At 41.6% G+C, this 15179-nt stretch overlaps 1 protein-coding gene across 5 annotated transcripts in view; it reads right to left on the bottom strand.

The window, feature by feature from the left end:
• FER (FER tyrosine kinase) overlaps nt 1-15179 on the bottom strand; it is a 503761-nt gene that overhangs the window by 473123 nt on the left and 15459 nt on the right. For 3 of the 5 annotated variants that reach the window (XM_066273970.1, XM_066273969.1, XM_066273971.1), the window contains exon 2: nt 7461-7606. The exons of the other annotated variants lie outside the window; for them this stretch is intronic. The gene's annotated coding sequence lies outside the window, so the exon portion shown is untranslated. The remainder of the gene's footprint in view (nt 1-7460; nt 7607-15179) is intronic. 5 annotated transcript variants of the gene reach the window in all.

Below are 15179 nucleotides of genomic sequence, written 5' to 3'. Positions count from 1 at the left end.
TGTTTGAGAGGATGCGAAGAAAATAACTCTCGCATACTGTTGTAAGAATGCAAACCGGTGCACCCACTATATAAAAGCTAAGAGTATAACTACTGTATGACCCAACTACTTCACTTCTGGGTATTTATCCAAATAATACAAAATTATTAATTTATAAAGATATATGTAATGAACAATTTATGTGTCCTTTGCAGCACTATTTACAATAGCCAAGATAGGTGTGTCTATGTGCATGTGCGTGTGTGTTTGTGTGAGAGAGATAGAATATTACTCAACCATGAAAATGGATGAAACTTTACCAATTGCAACAACATAGATGGATCTTGGGGGTATTATGTTAAATGAAATTAATAAGATGAAAAAAAATACCATATAATTTCAATAATATGTGGAATCTATAAAATAAAAACAAAAAAACTCACAAAATGAAATAAAATATACTCATAAATACAGAGGAAACTGGTGCTTATTAGAGGGGATAGGGGATGGGGAATGGGGGCAGGCTAAAGTAGATGAAAGGGATCAACTGAATGGTTATAGATGTAACTAGACTTAACAGTGGAAAACACTATGTAATGTATATAAATATTAAATTAGAAATGTTGTATACTTGAAATATATATATTCTTGCAACCCAATTTTACCACAATACAAAAAAAATGTTAAAATGAAGTTCTTCTAAAAATCTGGAATAGGGCCTGGCCAGCTGCTCAGTGGATCAAGCGTTGGCTCAACACGTGGACATACTGGGTTTGATCCCCAGTCAGGGCACACATGAGAAGTGGCCATCTGTTTCTCTTCCCCTTCCTCATCCCCTTATCTCTCTCTTTCCTTCTCACAGCCAGTGGCTCAACTGGTTTGAGCATCAGCCCAGATGCTATATGGACAGCTTGGCTGATTCAATCATCAGCCCCAGATGGGGGCTTCCAGGTGGATCCCGGTAGGGGCATATACAGGAGTCTGTCTATTTCCCCTCTGTTTGCTTTAAAAAAAAAAAAATTGGAAAAAATCTCCAACAACCTCAGAGAATTAGAAGGAAAAAGAAAACTGTCAATAAATTTTGGATGAATAATGTTTTAAGAAATCATGCAATTCCAATAACAGATATTAAGTATACACAAATTATATCTCTTAAGAGAAAATATAGATCATGAAAAACAAAAAGAGGAATTAATTATTCAAGATTAAAAGAAAATTAAGAAACATAAGAATCAATGGAGCCCTGGCCAGTTGGCTCAGTGGTAGAGCGTCAGCCTGGCGTGCGGGAGTCCCAGGTTCGATTCCCAGCCAGGGCACACAGGAGAAGCGCCCATCTGCTTCTCCACCCCTCCTTCCTCTCTGTCTCTCTCTTCCCCTCCAGCAGCCAAGGCTCCACTGGAGCAGCGTTTGCCCAGGCGCTGAGGATGGCTCTCTGGCCTTGCCTCAGGGGCTAGAATGGCTCTAATTGCGGCAGAGTGATGCCCCAAGATGGGCAGAGCATCGCCCCCTGGTGGGCATGCCGGGTGGATCCCTGTCGGGCGCATGCGGGAGTCTGACTGCCTCCCCGTTTCCAACTTCAGAGAAATACACACACACACACACACACACACACACACACACACACACATCAATGGAATGCTTGAAACCTAATTGCATCCTGTATCCAAAAACCTCAAAAAAACTGTTTAAGGACAATAGGGAGATCTGAATAAGGACCATTACATTAAACATCTTATTAAACTAATGTTAATTTTCTTGTATGTGAGATTGATATTATGATCATGCAGGAAATTATACATATTCTTAGAACATGAATCCTAAAAATTTTTTATTATCATGATTACTTTGATACAGTCTAAAAAAGCTTTATAGGCCCTGACCGGTTGGCTCAGTGGTAGAGCATCGGCCCAGCGTGTGGATGTCCTGGGTTCAATTCCCAGCCAGGCCACGAGAGGCACCAATCTGCTTCTCTACCCCTCCCCCTCTCCATTCTCTCTCTCTTCCCCTCCTGCAGCAAAGACTACAATGGAGTAAAGCTGGCCCAGGTGCTGAGAATGGTTCCATTGCCTTCACCTCAGGTGCTAAATTGGCTCCAGTTGCAATGGAGCAACGCCCCAGATGGGAAGAGCATCGCCCCCTCATAAGCATGCCAGGTAGATCCGGTCAGGCACATGCAGGAGTCTGTCTTTCTGCCTTCCGCTTCTCAAGTCAGAAAAATACAAAAAAAAAAAAAAAAAAATAATAATAATAATAATAAAAGCTTTATAAATGGCCCTGGACAGTTGGCTCAGTGATAGAGTATGGACAGGGTATGTGGAGAAGCAACCATCTCCTTCTTTACCCCTCTCCCTTCTTTCTCTCTCTCTCTCTCACTGTCTCTCTCTCTCTCTTTCTCTTCCCCTCCCTCCCAGCCACAGCTTAAATGGCTCAAACAAAGTTGGCCTGGGCACTGTGGATAGCTCCATAGCCTCACCTTAGGCACTAAAATAGCTTGATTGCCGAGCAACAGAGCAGCAGCCCCAGAGGTCAGAGTATTGCCCCACAGAGGGCTTGACAAGTGGATCCCGGTTGGGGCACATGCGGAGAGTCTGTCTCGCCACCTCCTCAACTCTCAATTAAAAAAAAAAAGGCCTTACAAATATGTAAATATATATTTACATAAAATATATATAGTGTGGGCCCTGGCCGATTGGCTCAGTGGTAAAGTGTTGGCCTGGTGTGCAGGACCCCGGGGTTCGATTCCCGGCCAGGGCACACAGGAGAAGTGCCCATCTGCTTCTCCTCCCCTCCTCCTCTCCTTCCTGTCTGTCTCTCTCTTCCCCTCCCGCAGCCAAGGCTCCATTGGAGCAAAGTTTGCCCAGGCGCTGAGGATGGCTCCGTGGCCTCTGCCTCTGGCGCTAGAATGGCTCTGATTGCGGCAGAGCGACGCCCCAGATGGGCAGAGCATCACCCCCTGGTGGGCATGCCGAGTGGATCCCGGTCGGGCGCATGTGGGAGTCTGTCTGACTGCCTTCCCATTTCCAGCTTCAGAAAAATACAAAATAGATATATATACAGTGTGTCCGTAAAGTCATGGTGCACTTTTGACCAGTCACAGGAAAGCAACAAAAGACGATAGAAATGTGAAATCTGCACCAAATAAAAGGAAAACCCTCCCAGTTTCTATAGGATGATGTGGCAGCATGTGCGTATGCGCAGATGATGACATAACACCATGTATACAGCGAAGCAGACCACGGCCATGCCAGTCGAGATGTGGACGGTACAGAGGAAAGTTCAGTGTGCTCTGTGGCTCGCTAAATTCAAATCCATTACCAAAGTGCAACGTGAATAATGACGCGTTTATAACAAAGCGCCACCACATAGGAATAACAGTACTCGGTGGGATAAGCAGCTGAAGGAAACCGACAGTTTGGTGGAGAAACCCCATTCTGGTAGGCCATCAGTCAGTGACGAGTCTGTAGAGGCTATACGGGATAGTTACCTAAGGAGCCCTAAAGAATCTGTGCTTGAGTCTGACCAGGCGGGGATAGAGCGTCGAACTGGGATGCCAAGGACCCAGGTTCGAGACCCTGAGGTCGCCAGCTTGAGCGTGGGCTCATCTGGTTTGAGCAAAAAAAAAAAGCTCACCAGCTTGGACCCAGGGTCGCTGCCTCAAGCAAGGGGTTACTCAGTCTGAAAAAACTAATGATTGATGATGCTTCTCATCTCTCCATTCCTGTCTGTCTGTCCCTGTCTAGCCCTCTCTCTGACTCTCTGTCTCTGTAAAAAAAAAAAAAAAAAAAAAAAAGAGTTTTAAGAATCTGTGCATGAGCCCACATCGAACTGCACTGAATAGGTATGAAACTGGGAGAATTTTCCTTTTATTTAGTGCAGATTTCACATTTCTATCATCTTTTGTTGCTTTCCTGTGACCGGTCAAAAGTGCACCATGACTTACGGACACACTGTATAACTAGAAAATGTGGGAAAATGTTAACAGTGACTGAATACAGATGAAAGATAACATGGGCAGTTTATTGCCCTACATTTTCAATTTTCCATAGTACTAAACATCTTCAAAGTAAAATGTTGAAGGGAAGAAGACAGCATAAGAGGAGGCCAGTTTGACTGAAGTTTAAAGAATAAATGCTACACACTAGTCTCAGCAAACATGAAAACCAGCTGCGTGATCCTGGGCAGGTCACAGAACCTTTCTAGACCTCAGGTGAAAGAGAAAGAAGTGAATGATCTCTAAGGTACCTTCCATCTCTCAAAGCCCACTATTCTACTACTTCTTCTCAGCTCTAAAAAGATAACCATACGCAAAGTGGAAAAGTTCATCGACCTGCAGTAGGGATAAAATATAATAAAATAAAGTAAAATATTTAAAACAACCAAGTGCCTATCACATGGAACCCAATCTCCTCTCTTTTGAAAAAACATGTTTAAAATTCTTCAGTGAAAAAACAAAAGAAAGATATAAGTACTAATTTAACTTGAAAGAAGCAGCACAGAATTATAAAGATTTATTTTAATATCTATTCAATTTCACTTTGAACCTAAAATATCAATTCTAAAAGGCTAAATATAAATGTGCTCTGATGAACTAGAAACAGAAAAATAAACGAACCTCCTAAGAATTTTTTTTTTTTTTTTTTGTATTTTTCTGAAGCTGGAAACGGGGAGAGACAGTCAGACAGACTCCCGCATGCGCCCGACCGGGATCCACCCAGCACGCCCACCAGGGGCGACGCTCTGCCCACCAGGGGGCGATGCTCTGCCCCTCCAGGGTGTCGCTCTGCTGCGACCAGAGCCACTCTAGCGCCTGGGGCAGAGGCCAAGGAGCCATCCCCAGCGCCCAGGCCATCTTTGCTCCAATGGAGCCTTGCCTGCGGGAGGGGAAGAGAGAGACAGAGAGGAAGGAGGGGGGCGGGGTGGAGAAGCAAATGGGCGCTTCTCCTATGTGCCCTGGCCGGGAATCGAACCCGGGTCCCCCGCACGCCAGGCCGATGCTCTACCGCTGAGCCAATCGGCCAGGGCCCTCCTAAGAATTTTTTAAGCAAGCTGCATAGCTTTCCAGTGAATTTAGTATGATATAACATCTACTGGCAGATGCTCCAGAGCATGTAAAATAAGATGACATTGGTATTGTATCAGGACTTTAAGTAACACTCTGGGAAGATTTCAGACTGGCTTAAAATCTTAAGAGACATCTCTTTTAAAAAGAAAGCAAGGAGAAGAAGGCTTAAAATTCAATATAAAAGTACAGTGTATTATTTTCACTTCCAGAAAGATTCTGAAGTGCCATTAAATTAAATCCATAATTAATTAAAAGTCATATAAATTAAATTTATAAGGAGAAAAGCAAAACAAAGTATTAACTACTAAATAATACAAATTTTGCCAGATTTTTTTTTACAGCATTAAGAGTATTTTGAGCATTAAAATGAATTTTCCTTTTGGTGAAATAATCAATCCTTGACATAATAGGAAAGATAGTTGTCCAAAAGGATTCTGTGCATAATGTCAACATGCCCAGTTGCTTAAAAACCAAAAATCTTGGAGTAATCCTTGAGTATGTCCTCCATTTCCAATCCAAACTATCCACAAGTCCCATAAATTCTGACTCGAAAAAATGCATCTCTGATCCATCCCTCTCTCTTGTTGCCAGCACCGTACTGGGCCGCCACTCTCACCCCAGCTCCTAAAACTGCCCACTTCCACTTTCACCCCAGACAGTCCATTTCTTACACAGCACCTAATATTATTTTGAATAAAATATAAACTTCTTGTCAAAACCTTGAAAGCCCTGCATATTCCTATAACTTCTTCCAACTCGTCTCTGCCTAAATCAGCCATACCAGGTCTTTTTCTCTTCCTCAAACTCACCAAGTTCTTTTCTCCTTCAAAGTCTTAGTACCCACTCTTTCTTTCTTTTTCCCCCAGCTTTATTAAAATACTGTTGACATATAACATATGTAAGTTTAGGTGTACAAAGTGATGATTCGACACGTGTGTATATTGCAAAATGATTCTCACAATAAGGTTAGTTAACAGCTCCATCCCTTCATGTAATTGCAATTGTGTATGCATGGTGATAACATTTAAGGTCTGCTCTCTGAACAACTTTCAAGAGTATAATACAGTAGTGCTGTTAATTACAGTCCCCAGGCTGAGCATTAGCTGCTCAGATCTTATTCATCTTAGAGCTGGTAGTTTATATATTCCCTTTGCTCAGCACTTCTCCATATACCCCAGTCTCCAGCCCCTGGCAGTGAGCATTCTACTTCCAATACCTATGAATTTGGCAGTTGAAGATCCCACATTCCATCAAAACTGAGAAAATACAGTATTTGTCTTTCTCTTGTTTGACTTATTGCACTATTCCTTTTTGTGTTTGTGTGTGTGACAGAGACAGAGAGAAGGACAGAGAGAAGGACAGATAGGGACAAACAGACAGGAAGGGAGAGAGATGAGAAGCATCAATTCTTCTTGCGGCACCTTAGTTGCTCATTGATTACTTTCTCATATGTGCCTTAACCGGTAGGCTACAGCAGACCTAGTGACCCCTTGCTCAAGCCAACTACCTTGGGCTCAAGCTGGTGAGCCTTGCTCAAACTAGACAAGCCCTCGCTCAAGCTGGTGACCTTGGAGTCTCGAACCAGGGTTCTCTGCATCCCAGTCCGACAACTCTCTCCACTGCACCACCACCTGGTCAGACTTCACTATTTCTTTTAATGAAAATTCTTTCCCCATCAAAAATACCACACACATATACCACCCAATCTTGAAATAGCTCCTTCTCATATATAGGATTCATCTTAACTATTAACTCCTTAGAAGAGGAGCCTATTATTTTAACTACCCTATCTTAAATAGCTCTTCTTCAAATTATTTGCTTTTTTATTTTCCGTCAAGAAACCTATTACAATTCATAATTATTTTGTCAGTTTATTTTTAAATTGCCCCCCTCTACAATACAAGCTATAAAAATGCTTATTATTCATCATTATATCTCCAAAAGCAGCAAACTCTCTCATACTTAATAGAAGTCTATCAACATACATCAAATAAACTAATGAAATAGTAAATGAACACACGACTTATGTAGAAAATGGAACTACCAATGCTATTAACAAAAATAGAAAACTAAGGTATACTTAGTTTAGTGCCAGGCAGTTGAAAATAAAGAACTAGTGGGAACAGAGTCTGGGAAAAACATATAGATTGAGATTCTGCTAATTATAAGTGTTAGTTGAAAAAATAATAATTACATCACAAATTGATAGAGAATCAGTAAGCTTAATAAGCAGAAGAAGAATAACAAATACAAAATGACTACAGTCTGCTTAGGTAGGAGAATAATATAAACACTACAAAATCAAAACAAATCAAAACTTTCAAAAGAAAAAAAAATAATTACTTTAGCAATTAGTCATATAAAAATGGCTATTTACTTTTATTTTATTAATTTATGAAGAAGAGTAATGTGATCCTACCTTACTACTATTCATTGTTGGTCAAATCTTAGCTAATGTAGCAGGTCCATGTTGAAAGATTACACATTAGGGATGAGGAAGACACTTGATAAAACTTTTAGTGAAGTCTCACAGGAATGGTCATAGGTCTAGCCAGAATACATGAGCTGCAAGAAAAAATTCAAGGAGTCAGAACTGTATACTACAGAGGAAAAAGGTAAAAATGTACACACAGAGTCTAGTAGGCTACCACTGGAGGTCAACTGCAGCAGTCTCTCACGTTCACCCATTGAGAATAGGAATATTCTTCTTACATAACTTTATTCCCTGCTTACTCTCTCAGTTTTCTTTCCACAAGTCTCCTAATGAATAATGTAGCTTACCTTCTCTTCTAACCCATTCCCAGAGTTTTGAATAGGTAATTCATGGTTTTCTCCATTTTCACAGCATAAAACCAACTTCAAGTTTGAAGCACATCAGAAACAACTGTACTTGTTAAAATATTATTATAGAATGAAGAAGTAATTAACTATTTGAGAAAAATTTTGCCAGTGGCTGGGAAGGTTTGGGAAGGATTCTTCCGGCACACACACTTTCTCTAACATATGTCTAACATATTTTAGCATGCCAAAGCATAGCCCTCACACCAGCTAGTCTCTCAACCCTTGAAACTAGAATTTCTAAGATGTATCTTGGTCACTGGCTCCTCTTATTACTGATGTCAGTAAATGCAGTTTACAGCCCTGTCCAAGTCCCTCATTTTTTGCCTCATGCCCTCATGTTTTTAATCCCGACTCCTTGCTTTATATTTAGCTCTCCCCTTCTTTCAAGCTCCCCATTTTTGTTGGCCTCTTCTGTTTCCTGTCATTTTCCCTACTTACTTGACTTTCATATGAATCAGAGGACATACCGTTGATGTTACCAATAAGATTACTCCTTTCCTTCTGCTCAGGAAACTGACCAAACATAGGAGTATCTTTCAAGTCTCCTATTCTTAAAGCTTTTGACCCAGACATCCACCAGACAAGCATGTTACTCTTTTCTAGATTTGACAGGGTTCTCAATGCTACACCTGGTTATAAATCTAATCTAGTAGAGAAGCAGACAGTCACTTCTCCTGTGTGCCCTGACCAGGAATTAAACCTGGGTCATCCACATACTGGGCCAACGCTCTACCACTGAGCTAATCGTCCAGGGCTAAAGTAAGGCTTTGACAAGAGTTTTATATTAAATGAAATTCATGATGTAAAATGACACTTAAATATGAAAATTTTAATCATGACTTCTCTTTATACTGCTTTCAATAGAGTATTTCCAATCAAACCCCAAGAAATAGTACAGTAAACAATATTACATATAAAAATTTCCAAGGAACAAAATATAGTGAGTGTGTACCTAAATGTATGTATTATTTATGTTACCTAATTCCACTCTAAAGACAAGCCCCCAAAGTTACTGGACAATCCACTTATTTTGAAATTTTTAGCTTTTCTTTTCTGTCAGCAAAGATAATTCAGAGTTACCTAGAATTACATATTATGCCCTGGCCAGATGGCTTAGTTGGTTAGAACATCATCCCAGAGCACAGAGGTTGCCAGTTCGATCCCTGGTCAGGGCACATACAGGAACAGACTGATGTTCCTGTCTCTCTTTAACTCTCTCCCTTCCTCTCCAAAAACAATAAAATAAATATTTTTTTATAAAACATAATATTTAGACTTCCATATTCTGATTCCTCAGAGTGATACAGGAACAGTTATTTTCAAAGACCTAAAAACAAGAAAGACAGCTATTCAACTGGATCCTGGCCTATTCTGGAGCAGTGTCAACTGTCCAAGAAAGCTAGTCAGAGCCCCCATGTGTTATTTATGTATCACTCTCCAATTCAAGTCTTCCTATACTTTCTATTTTTCAATGTGAAAAAAAAACAGTATTTTTCCACTTGATGTTGAAATAATTGTGGTTAAAAATAAATAATAACTTCCTTGATAGAATCTCTACTAAAGGCAATGATTAAAACTTATATTCCTTGTGTTACTTCAAAGGTACTTGATAAAGATTTCTAAAATTTCTATAGACAAATTAAAAATGTATAATACTGACTTTCTGGTGCACCTTAAACTTTCCCAACTACCCACGTTGCCATCTCTAACTCACACTCATAACCAAATATAGTTCCTATTCCTTAACTGCGCTTCTCCTCACAACTAGAACTGGAGTGAGGCAAGAGAGGGTGCAGCATTTATGGAGACATCCACTCTCAGGGTCGGACAAGCACCCCTGTGCAACTGCATGACCCTGAGAGTGAGCGTTCTCACTTTGTGTCCAAGGCATCGCTCATGCCTCACTCTGGTCCTGACCCTACTTCTCTCTCCCACCTCTACTCTTCTTACTTTCCAGTAAGTAACAAATCAAAATCTAATTCTGACAAAGCAAATATCTAAAATTAAGCAATAAATTTAAATATAATTTTGCATCCATTTAAAATCATGTTTCCAAAGAAAAGTTCTTGTTCACAATGTGATGTTAGGTGAAAAAGAGATGAAGCAGGAATGTCTAGATAGATGCAATAAGATTTTTTTTTTCAAATGAGAATGAGTTTCATGTGCATGTAAATGACAGACATTTGTTATTTTTTACTCCCTTTATTTTGATGGTAGCATCTCAATTATTTTCTATCCAATTACCCTTCTCCTGTTCTCAATCCACGTAATTTGGGTGGCACTAATCATTCTCACTCTCAAGTTCCTGGAATTAGTACAAAGTGACTGCTATAAGTACATGACCCAGGTCTGGACAGTCAGCATCTTTCCTCCCACAAGCAGTTGTTCAGGAATGAGTATGTAACCCAATAGGACTAAGAAAACTCAATTCCACAAGAACTAATCAGAAAGTTATCTTTCCACTGAGGCTGCTAAATTGAAAGAACACAGTATCTACTTTACAGCAACTCAACCAGAGAAAAGAATTGCTAACCAACCAGAGAAAAGAATTGCTAAGAAATGGAAAGAGATATGAAGAACACTCCAAAAATATTTTGCCCCTAGATCTAATCACACCTGAGTTCAGGTGAATTCGAATGTGAATAGATTTACTTGCAGTGATCTTGGAATTACTGCTAGGAAACAGTTCTCTCTGGATTTCTCACATTCCTGCACAATCCTTCTGAGCCTTCTGAGAAAAATTCTACAAAGATATTGTCAGGATAGCCTTGGGGCTAGAGACAGTGTCTCTCTACAGATAGAGACCTCCATTGAGCTTTGGAGAAATAAAGCCCTCTCCTTTCCTTCCCTGGAAGACATTCACTCATGTTCTCTTTTTAACTTATGTTTATTATGTTACTTTATGTTTTTTTTAATTTATATTTACTATATTCTTATATAAAAAACTTAAAGACACTTCCTTTCTCTCCTGGAGAGATTAAATTAATGAGTCGTCTCTCTCCCTCTGCAGAGTATTCTGCATTGCATTTTCCTACACAATAAAACAGACAAAAATTTCCACTCTAATCGAGATTATACTCTAGAGAAAGGAAACAAAATACAAAATAAATGCATAGCATTGGATTTTATTGGTGATAAGTGTTATAAAGAGAGAAAAGGCAGAAAAAGGTTAAGAAACAGTATAGAGGAAGTAGGAGATTTCAAGTTTATGTTAGGTGATGAAAGACCTTTCAGATGAAGTGATACTTGAGCAAGGACCCAAAGGAGATGAGGAGGTAAGCCATATGGATTTCTGGAGAGGAGCATTCCAGGCAAGGAGAAGAGTACATGGAAAGCATCTATTTAAGAAAAAGCAAGGAGACCTGCAGAGAGTGAATGGTAGAGACAACAGAAAAAGCTGAGGTCAGAGAAAGATCCTGCAAGAGGGAGGGAGAACAGGACCACAAAACTAGCTCATCTGATAGACCTGAGCTTATACTCTGAGTAACACGGGAAGCTACTGAAACATTCTGAGCATGGAAGTGACATGATCTGTTATGTTTTTAAAAGGATGACACTAATATTCTAAGGCTAATATTCTGAGAGCAACAGTAGTAGCAGGGAGACATGTTAAGAGTTACATAAAAGGAGAGAAAGGATGGTGTTGAACCAGAATGAACCTAATAGAGGTGGTAAGAACTGGCAGATTTCAGATATATTTTGAAGACAACAGAATACATTGAAAGACTGTGTGGAGCAAGTGAAAGAAAAAGTTAAAAATAACCTCGGGGTTTGGGGTCTGAGCAAAAACATTGAAAGTGTTGCCACTTACAGAGAGAGAATTACTTTTTTTTTCTTTTTTTCTTTTTTTTTTTTTTTGTATTTTTCTGAAGTGAGAAGCAGGGAGGCAGAGAGACAGACTACTGCATGCGCCCAATTGGAATCCATCTGGCATGCCTACTAGGGAGCAATGCTCTGCCTATCTGGGGCATTGTTCCATTACAACCAGAGCCATTCTAACGCCTGAGGCAGAGGCCATGGAGCCATCCTCAGCATCCAGGCCAACTTTGCTCCAATGAAGCCTTGGCTGCAGGAGGGGAAGAGAGAGACAGAGAGGAAGGAGAGGGGGAAGGGCAGAAAGCAGATGGTCACTTCTCCTGTGTGCCCTGGCTGGGAATCGAACCAAGGAATTCCACACTCCGGGCCAACACTCTACCACTGAGCCAACCGGTCAGGGCTAAAATTATTTTTTTAATTGGGTTTCTATCACTGTCAATCAAAAGATGCCTGATGAATATAAAAATTTATGCCAGGCCCTGGCCGGTTGGCTCAGTGGTAGAGCGTCGGCCTGGCGTGCGGGAGTCCTGGGTTCAATTCCCGGCCAGGGCACATAGGAGAGCCGCCCATCTGCTTCTCCACCCCTCCCCCTCTCCTTCCTCTCTGTCTCTCTCTTCCCCTCCTGCAGCCGAGGCTCCATTGGAGCAAAAGATGGCCCGGGCGCTGGGGATGGCTCCTTGGCCTCTGCCCCAGGCGCTGGAGTGGCTCTGGTCACGGCAGAGTGATGCCCCGGATGGGCAGAGCATCGCCCCCTGGTAGGTATGCCGGGTGGATCCCGGTGGGGCGCACGCGGGAGTCTGTCTGACTGCCTCCCCGTTTCCAGCTTTGGAAAAATAAAAAAAAAATGAAAATAAAAAAATAAAATAAAAATTTATGCCAAAATCAGATAATAGAAATGATAGCCCTAAAATGTAGAACAGAGTCAATAAGAGAAAGTGATGAGAATCTGGTATCCCTTGATCATAGGGTAAGAATCAGCATTCCTTAATAAGCAAAAACAGCTGGTAAATTGCCAACTTTGTAAATCGGGCTATTTACCCACTACAGACAGAACAGTACAGGGGATCCTCGGGTTACAACCATCTCAACTTACAATGTTTCAAGTTTACAACACTGCCTGACCTGGTGGTGGCACAGTGGATAGAGCATTGGACTGGGATGCAGAAGGACCCAGGTTCAAGACCCCAAGGTCGCCAGCTTGAGTGTGGGCTCATCTGGTTTGAGCGAGGCTCACCAGCTTGGACCCAAGGTCGCTGGCTCCAGCAAGGGGTTGCTCGGTCTGCTGAAGGCCCGCGGTCAAGGCACATGTGAGAAAGCAATCAATGAACAACTAAGATGTTGCAACGCGCAATGAAAAACTAATGATTGATGCTTCTCATCTCTCTCCGTTCCTGTCTGTCTGTCCCTGTCTATCCCTCTCTCTGAATCACTCTCTGTCTCTGTAAAAAATAAATAAATAAAATTAAAAAAAAAAAGTTTACAACACTCCCATAAAAACTTTAAAAATTGAGATGTGTTTTGGCTTATACCATTAGCACTGTACTTACAGACTATGTAGGCGAACTGGTTTGATTGCACACAGTGGAAGAATACACAATAACACGGCATATGAGTGAGGGAGTTGGCATCCCCAGTACATTTACCTACGCCATTTTGAACTGTTAAAAGTGCAAGTGTTGGCCCTGGCCAGTTGGCTCAGCGGTAGAGCGTCGGCCTGGCGTGCGGGGACCAGGGTTCGATTCCCGGCCAGGGCACACAGGAGAAGCACTCATTTGCTTCTCCACCCCCCCCCTCCTTCCTCTCTGTCTCTCTCTTCCCCTCCCGCAGCCAAGGCTCCATTGGAGCAAAGATGGCCCAGGCGCTGGGGATGGCTCCTTGGCCTCTGCCCCAGGCGCTAGAGTGGCTCTGGTCGCGGCAGAGCGACGCCCCGGAGGGGCAGAGCATCGCCCCCTGGTGGGCGTGCCGGGTGGATCCCAATCAGGCACATGTGGGAGTCTGTCTGACTGTCTCTCCCTGTTTCCAGCTTCAGAAAAATACAAAAAAAAAAAAAAAAAAGTGCAAGTGTTCTGTTTATATTAGGCTAGAGTGTGTTTCAACTTACACCAAAATTCAGGTTACACCACTGTCAGGAGAACAGAACTGTGTCGTAACCCAAGGACCCCTTATACTTAGAAAAAATGTTAGGATGTTAGCGTATTTCCTGCTATATAGCAGTCTTCAGAAGTCCTTCAAGAAAGCAGCATATGTTGAGTGAAGTCTTAATAAAAGAAAAATCAGCTCAGTCAGTCATTACAAACACAAGATGGCTGATATTGCAACTTACAAGGTTAAAAATCAGAAATCCCTAAACTAACAGTGGGCCCTTAATTATACAAAATAAAAAGTGAGAAAAGCCTAAAGCTTCAGGGTACTCTCCAACATTCCAACAAAGAAAGCATTTACACACTTGTAAAGCTAGTAGCTGCGGCCCCCATCACAGCCACCTGGCCTGTGCAGGTTCGCATTTGATTTGGACACACCAATGAAACAACAGAGGCAATTACCTTTAATCCTAGCTCGCACCTGGCGGGCAAGAAAACACACACAGTGGAAGACACTTCCCTTTCCATTCAGAGCTCCCAAAGCCACTGACTTATACAAGTTTCCTAGATCAAAGGCCCTACCAGCCTTATTCACCTCTGTTCCCCAACTCCTTCTCTCTGCACAAACTTTGCACAAACTGGCTTCTACTTCAGCACTCCGCCATATGGGCTGCCTCTCCTTTACAATGCTGATGGCAGGATCTGAGCAAGAGTGCCCTGGTCTGCCTCATTTTATAATGTAGAAATTAAAGCCTTTAAGCCAGTATACAAATAAGAAAGTTTCTGATACAAAGCCACTTATCTGAGGCATAAATGGGATTTCTCATAAGAGTGCATCACCTCACATCATGCAACAGTCAAGGGTGTGAGGAAAAGCTCAGTTTTGAGAAGATCTTAGTATTAAAAGGGTGGAAAAGGCTTAGTCTTAATACCAAGCCTTAGGCTATAAGGACCTTGCCAGCCTACAGCCTGTCTCCCACACCCAATGCAAAATATAAGCGAGGAAACATATATCATATTTACAAACTTATTTGACTAACATCACTATGAAATAGCCTAGGAGAAGGGATACTTTAGCTGTGTGTTGTTACCTCCAGAAGTTGGTCTGAATGGCCTAGAGACAGAAGCCAAGAAGGATATTGAGAAGACTAAGATGTGCATGTGTTGGGCAGATGAAATATATTATGCTCACTTTGTTAAAGATAGTGCTGCCCACATGGAGGCCCGTTGCCCAGGTGATGATATTGGTTGCCCTTTTTGATTGGGATGGGCGTGATTATATTAATGTGTATTGGGAACAGGCTGTAAGCAGGTAGGATCATTATAGCCTAAGGCTTAGTTTAAGACTAAGCCTTTCCCATCTTTTTTGATGTAGGGTGGTGCACTCTCATGAGGAATCC

The sequence above is a fragment of the Saccopteryx bilineata genome, chromosome 4, assembly GCF_036850765.1.
Source record: "Saccopteryx bilineata isolate mSacBil1 chromosome 4, mSacBil1_pri_phased_curated, whole genome shotgun sequence".
Taxonomy (NCBI): domain Eukaryota; kingdom Metazoa; phylum Chordata; class Mammalia; order Chiroptera; family Emballonuridae; genus Saccopteryx; species Saccopteryx bilineata.
This window is presented reverse-complemented; position numbering and strand designations above follow the sequence as displayed.